Source organism: Hydra vulgaris, chromosome 01, assembly GCF_038396675.1.
Source record: "Hydra vulgaris chromosome 01, alternate assembly HydraT2T_AEP".
In the NCBI taxonomy this organism is placed as follows: domain Eukaryota; kingdom Metazoa; phylum Cnidaria; class Hydrozoa; order Anthoathecata; family Hydridae; genus Hydra; species Hydra vulgaris.
The window spans coordinates 66,778,311-66,786,074 of NC_088920.1; the positions used below are offsets into that span (position 1 = coordinate 66,778,311).

The 7,764-nt window shown below is 26.9% G+C and overlaps 1 long non-coding RNA gene across 1 annotated transcript; it reads left to right on the plus strand.

Moving 5' to 3' along the window:
* Positions 1 to 1,221: 1,221 nt before the first annotated feature.
* Positions 1,222 to 7,380, plus strand: LOC136075540 (uncharacterized). The gene is made up of 4 exons (XR_010636000.1): positions 1,222 to 1,355; positions 1,489 to 1,571; positions 1,846 to 1,921; positions 7,187 to 7,380. It is a non-coding gene; the product is annotated as an uncharacterized LOC136075540 (long non-coding RNA).
* The last annotated feature ends 384 nt before the right edge of the window (positions 7,381 to 7,764 follow it).

Genomic DNA, 7,764 nt, shown 5'->3' on the forward strand with positions numbered 1-7,764 from the left:
AAGCATTGTAACATCATTAGGTTACAACATCAAAAAAATCTTATTTTGTTTTTCAAGAGTTTGGATCACTCTAAAAGAGCTTTACTTATGAAGTTGTAAAGATTGCCAAGCTAATTCTTGTCATGCCAGCTACTAATGCTCTAAAGATCTTTCTCCGCTTTAAAAAGAGTTAAAACCTACTTTCAATCAACAACAACAGATTACCGCCTAAACAACTTGCTAGTCCTTGATACTAACGTGGAAGCAGTGGACAAAACTGGTTTGCTTGAGATTACAAATGAGTTTATTAATAAATGTCAAACACGAATAAATATATTTGGAAATTTCAATTAGCATTTTTGTAGAGACAAAACGATGTTTGACTCAAGTATTATACTTTTTATTTGTTTCATAGATGTGGAGTTTGATGATCATTAAATTCACATTATAAATGAAAATCAAAACTTTTTGTTTCCCCCTCTCTCCTTTAAAAGAACCATAGACCCCCTAATATCAAAATTGTGGTCACGGTTCTGAGATTATAAATAAAATGTTTGTTATGTGATTATTTTAAAGCTTTTCTAATTTTTTTCATTAACCATAAAGATTTTCTTCAAAAGTTTTTTTTTTTTCTAAAAACATACTTTGCCTTTATTTTTAAATTTATTATTCTCAAACTTTCATCAATTATAAACTTTGAAACAATTAGTTTTTGATCTGCAAGTTTTTTAGTGACTAAGTGACGACTAGGTTACATGGCAAGCACTGCGTGTTTTATCCTATACGGTTTCAGTAGCCTTAAATTCACTACCCAAGAAATATGTTTGTTCTTTTTAGGAAAAATGAAAGGAAAAATAACAACAGCAGTTACAATCACGACACAAACGACATTAATTAACGACATTAAAAGTTGCAACTTTTAAATAAGAAAAATTTTGAAAATTAGTTTTAAAGTTATTTTTTAATTTTCAAAACTTTTAAACACTTTAAAATTTTATTATAAATTTTCATTTTAAAATTAACAACAACATTTGTTCTACTAATCAAATTTTCTCCTTATTCCTAAGACTTATTTTTTTAAGAAATAAAAAACAAGTTGAATATTTTTGTAATACCTGCTCAATTTTCAGCTCATCTCATAAAAGAACATGTAATCAAGATAATAAGTTCATGTTGTTTCATTTATTTAGTTTTCAATCATTTTAATTATTGGATTAAAATCATTTGTTCCAAATTAATTAAACGTAGGGACTGCATTGCATATAAAAAGCAAACGATATACTGCATAAAATTATTTTACAAATAGTTACAAACTACTATCTACTCTGAAATGATTCGAGTTTTTTTTTCTTTTTTTCTGTGTATCATTTATAATTGTAAGTACTTGAAGTTTCAACTTTTTCTGTAAATCTATCTATTTACAAAAGTTTTTACTTTTAGTAATTGTTAATTTTTTTTTCTAACTACCTTAGATTTCTATAAGTTTTTTAAATTTACTTTTAATTTTAGTTGAATGAAGCAGCACCGAACTTTGGTAAACTTCAGGCAACAGATACAAATGAACATGTTAGGGAATCAAAAAAAAGTTTAAAGTATTTTATTATTTTACAAGACACCGTTAGTGTCAACGAGGTTGACACTAAAAAAAAATTTTTTTAAAAAAGGGAAATCGGTTGGGTTCAGATCCACAATCTATTTGCATAGCTGCAACCATCTATTTTCTATGCCAGATTGTTTTAACCACTTATTTTCCATGCTGGATTGAGCAACAATAACATTTTTAGCTAATGTGCAATAAGAATACTTTGACTTTATGTAAAAATAAAACTTTTTACTAATTTTTTTTTTTTTTTTCAATTTAAATAGGTTAAAAGTCCCGAACTCACTTAAAAACAAAATAACTGGTGAGGACAACTTGCGTAATGAACGTACTCTAAAAAAGGTAATGAAGTTAATCTTATTTAGCTCCCCTATTACCCAATAAATAGAAACAAAACATGCGTCATTTAAAATTTACAAAACTTTTTTTTTAATAATATTTGTTGTGATTATGAATCTAAACAAAACAAATAATGTTTACTTGCAACTTATTAGAATAATTGTATTAGCAAAACAACTTTGTTAAAATCTTGCATTATTATTGAAATCAAAAAGAAGCAATGTTTGAAATGAAATGTTCAAACTCATTATTAGAGTTATTAAAGTTAAATAAATCAATTTTATTGGCAAATGTATTAAATTGATCTTCGAAACAGTTACAATAAATTTTGGGTAGATGATAGAATCAAAAACCTATTCCGACGTTTGAAGTTTTGTGTAAATGTACTTAGTTTTTTACGCTACGCAATTATTTAAAACAATGATTTATTATTGGGTCATCAATTTACACAAAACTTCAAACGTCGGTATAGGTTTTTGATTTTACCATCTACCTAAATTTTGGCATAATTTGTTTTGTTCTGTTATTTAAAAATCAGGAAGGTTAAAAAAACATGCAAACAAAATGTCCACTAAGCGTACCTTTGGAGACCTTTAGTTTTTATTTGATAATAATATTATTGGATTAGCGGATTGTGCATTGCCTTTTATGTATTCATATGTTATATGAATGCACAATCCACTAATCCGCTAAGGTAATGGAATTATAAAACAAAACTTTTTATAAACGTTTAATGACGAAATGAATTAATTTAATTAAAGTTAATTTGAATTAAAATACTTTTATAATTTTATTTCAAGCAGATAAACAAATATTGTCGCTTAGTTTAATTTTTTGTCAATTTTTATATTCACGAGTGAGTAAATGGAAACCATCTTAACTAAATCACCTTGGTGATTTAAGTCTATCCGGTTTCTATTTACAATAAGTAATATGTGAGATGAGTCATGTCTCTTTACAGCAGAAGCAATATAAAACTGCTGCAGTTGCTTTTTTGAAAAGTACGATTTCAACCCTCGTTTAATGAATCGAGTGCTCATTTTTTCAGGGAAAATCTAAAATTTAAACTTTTTTCCTTGATACTTAATAATGTTATTATTTGAATACCGTGCATTACCGACATTTTCTGACTCATCTCCCGTTTCTTTTTGAACACAGAATTTATATTAAAATGATTTACTTACCTCTACAGTTAAGTAAATGTTAAAACCTTTATTATGTTGTATTTTTATAATGTTATGTAAAAACGTCTGTAAATATAAATGTCATTTGGTTATAATTTTTTATAAAAAGTTTTGTGTGTGTGCTTATTAAAGTTTTCCAAGAAGTCCTTACGGTCTCTATCACAGAGCACCGCAAAAAAAAGCCCTTACCAAAGTTAATAAAACTCCAAAACTTTAAAAGTCATTGGGGAAAATCTTTCTCATTATGTACTCTTTTATTTTAAGTTAATGCAAACCTCTGCATTTACTGCACTGTAGAGAGCATTTTATACATGCCTCTACAACATCAACTTATTTGAAAATTCATTTTTTCTTATCTGAAAAAATGAATTTTCCACCAAATAGAAATTTGTAAGAATGAATTTTTCACCAAACAGAAAATTTTTGTTGCAAACATTGTCTAATAACATATCTATTGCATATTTGAGTATCAATTTTTTTGTTGTTGTGTTTTTTGGTGCCCAAAGAAGTCCTTACGGTCTTGTCACAGAACACCGCGGAAGTGCATTTAACCAGGAAGTTCACGCCTCCTTCCTTACTGTGAAGCGAAAATTTGTCCAGAGCTCGCTTCGAGCCTGGATATCCTGCTGATAAAGCAGGCGCTCTAACCAATGCGCCACAGCCGCACATGTCTGTTTCGTTGGCAATAACTAATTTACTTCAAAAAGTGTCCAAGTATAGAGTTAGGAGTTGCATCACATGGGCTTTTATTTAATATTTGGAACAGAAGTCATACAATGTATATTGCATATTAACCCTATAATATTACCACGTTTAATGCTAACGCAATGTTTGAAAAATATGTTGAAGTATATTAAAAAATAAGAGTTTATATAAGAAGCTAGTAGTGAACAAATTTAGAAAAAATCAGTAAGTAAATTTTTATACTTTAAAATACTCTTTTTAATAGTTTTTTTAAAGCCATTTAAATTTTCAAAGTCAATAATATTTTGATTGAATAATAAAAACTTATTCCAGATATGAGGTGCACGATAAGTAATTTTAAATTGCTTAAGCTTAGTTTTGCATGAAGGCTCTAAAAGGGTACTATTTTTGCGCAACAGGTATTTATACTCTGGCTTTTGTTTATAAAGACAATAGAAAATTGAAGGAGTTTTTTGCATTTTGCTATTATACATAAGACTTAGAATATTATATATATTTAGTTCAAACAATGTTAGTAAAGACATCTGTTCAAAAAGAGGCTTTGGGTGTTCTTTTTTATTTTTAAAATTAATTACTTGTATAGCATGCTTCTGTTTACGATAGAGAGGTTCTAGTTTGCTTTTATAGGTACTACCCTATGCTGTATTACTGTATTTTAAATAACTTTGAACAAAGCTATAGAAGATTTGTTTGAGTTGCGGCTTTTTCAATAAATGGCTTGATCGGTATATTATTCCGATACTTTTAGATATTTTACTACCTAAATAGGCGATATGTTTATTCCAATTTAGATTTTCGTCAATAAGAACACCTAAAAATTTAGTAGCGTTGTCCTTACTTATTTCTCTATTTTCAATAAACAATTTTGGAAGAGAAGATTCGACTTCTTTTTTTTTTATAAGAAGGATGAAATAAAGAAAACTTCGTTTTACTTGAGTTTACAGAAAGTTTATTTGCCCTAAACCATCTAGAAATTTTTTCTCATTCTTGATTCATTTCTTCGCACAGTTCGTTTATAATTTTTCCGGAGATAAAAAAGTTGCTATCATCAGCAAACATTATAGTTGAAATTCTTTTTGATGCCCGATAGAGATTGTTAACATAGATTTAAAAAAGCAAAGCCCCAAGCATTGAACTCTGAGGAATACCACACTTTAATATAGAAGGATTCGGGAGTTTATTATCTCCATAGTATATAGATTGTACACGTAGCTTTCTCTCCATTTGTTTGTTCTACCCCTTATGCCATACATGTTAAGTTTAGATAATAATATTTTGTGGTCGACTGTATCAAAAGCCTTAGAGAGATCTATTAATACATACCTAATACCATACCTAATGTAACTTCTCCGTTTGTAAAAGAGTTTTTATTTCATCAACCAGGTGAAGGATTGCGTGTTCAGTTGAAGTATTTTTTTGAAAACCGAATTGCTTGGAGTGAATAAAATTATTTTCTTTAAAAAAAGTAAATACTCTATTGTGCATAATTCTCTCAAGTATCTTAGAGAATGTAGAAAGTATTGATATTGGTCTGTAATTGTCTATTTTACTTGTATCTCCTGATTTATAAATAGGTTTTACTTTCGTTGTTTTCAGTTTTTCAGTAAAGATACCTTCCTTTAAGGAGTGTTTAAATATTTTAAATAAGGGAACTTTAAGCTCGTTTTGGCAGTTAATTACTATGTTGCTATTAATATCGTCGATTTCCGTTGCATTGTTTCTTTTTAGGCTTTTAAAAGCATTGTCAAATTCTAACATGGTTAGTTTTACGTTATTCAATTCATTTTTATTACGATCTAAATATTTATCAAAAGATTTATTTACCTTAGGAATTTGGGATGCAAGTTTAGATCCTATATTAACAAAGAAGTTGTTAAACTCATTTGCAATGACGTATAATGTACGTAATTGTTTTGTGGTTGATTTTTATAGTTTTAGCAAAGCACGGTTAATTTTTGGTTTACCAAAAAAACTTCATTTAATAACTAGAATTCCTAGAATTCCTAGAATCTGTTTGACACTTTTCAAGTAATATATGCGTGTGAAATTTTCACATGAGTCAGATGTGTGAAGCAAATGTCAGAGATATAATAATCACTGTTCTTTATGGGAGACTACTTGCGTGGGTCATGTGAGGCATTAGTTCTTATACCGCAAGCTATAAAACAAGCTTTCAAATAGTTTTGCATGAAATCCATGTATAAAAAATTGGAAATGAAAATTAAAAATGTTAAAAGTTTGCTTACTTTGACTGTTATTTTAGAACCTTTTTCCCGCTTTATTTTATTTAGTTATTTTGCAGCAAACACAGTGTATTATATCTGATATTACCAAACTTCAGAAAAAAAGGTCATATTGGATAACAACTTACAAAAAAAAAACAATCACGAATTCACTTACTGACAAAAATTAAAACCTCTTTAAATTGTAAATAAGGCGATGCCATGGAATACTCTAGCTTTTTTGCATGACAATAACAATTTACTACTTTTAAAATTTTAAATGTAGCAAGTTCATTTGTTTATCTGTATTGCCCGATTGCAAGCCATATATTTTTTTTTAAAATACCACATACACTTCTATTTATAAGCGCTTCCGTGTGGGCCGCGTATACAAATATACATATATTTTGTCATATATATATATATATATATATAGTATATATGTTACTGTTACCCGCAGTACATGGAATTAGCAAAATGCTTATGTTTATAACAATATTTAATATTGCAACTCTAAGTTTCATGTGTTACCACATTCATCAGGCAATTAGTAAAAGTTTAATTTTTCTACCTTGAAACTAAGAGTTGCAATATTAAAAAGTATTATAAAAATTAGCATTTAGCTAATTCCTGGTACTGCGGGTAACAGTAGCATATATACTATATAGCTCTAGTTTATCTATTGAGCACTCTTTTAAGTATACAATATTTTATATGATAATATAAAGATATTTTCTTCATTTATATTATACACTTACGTATATATATATAAGTATATATATATATATATATATATATATATATATATATATATATATATTATATATATATATATATATATATATATATATATTTATATATATATATATTAGGTTGACCATTAAAATAACTTTTTTTTAAATGTCTGCTCTCACACTCTAGATATGTTCTATATAATAAAAAAATACTAGAATTAAAAAAATTTTCAAAAAAAAGGGGTAGCTCAATACTCTTAAACATCAGACGGGTCCCTATAATTATCAAAAAAATTGTTCTTCAAAAGCATATCATGTTGGGTCTCAAAAGAATCAAAGTTATATAAAAATTTTAAAAATAATCATCATTTTATAACATATATATTCGAATGTAGTTTTTAAAGTTACTAGTTTTTTTCATAGGAAATTGTTTCACATAAAGACACTCTGAAAAAAAAAGGAATCTACAACACGAATGAAATTAAAAGAAACAAAGACTGCGTATGGTGGCAGTGTTATCATCAATGGCCGTAGTATGTCTAACAATGTAAAATATTTGTAAAAATGTTTAAAAGTTTCTTTTAAATGACAAAGATTTTCAACTTTATGTGTATTAATTTGTGTTTTTCTTTTTTTAAATTACTTATATCGTTGTATTCAACAACAACAATAACAACAACAACAACAACAGCAACAACAACAACAACAACAACAACAAACTATTTATTTTCCGTAAATCATTTTTAAAATAGTTTTGATAATAATAAAAATAACACTAATAATAATAATAATAATAATAATAACAATAATAATTATAATAATAACAATATATTATAATAATAAGATAAAAAAAATTAATACAAATTATAGTAATAATAAGAATGTTTACAATAATTACAGTGAAAAATAATAATAATAACTAATATTATAATGGTAGTTAAGAGTATAAAATTATTTATAATAATAAGTTAATTGTTTATTAGGATGGTGTCACTCATACA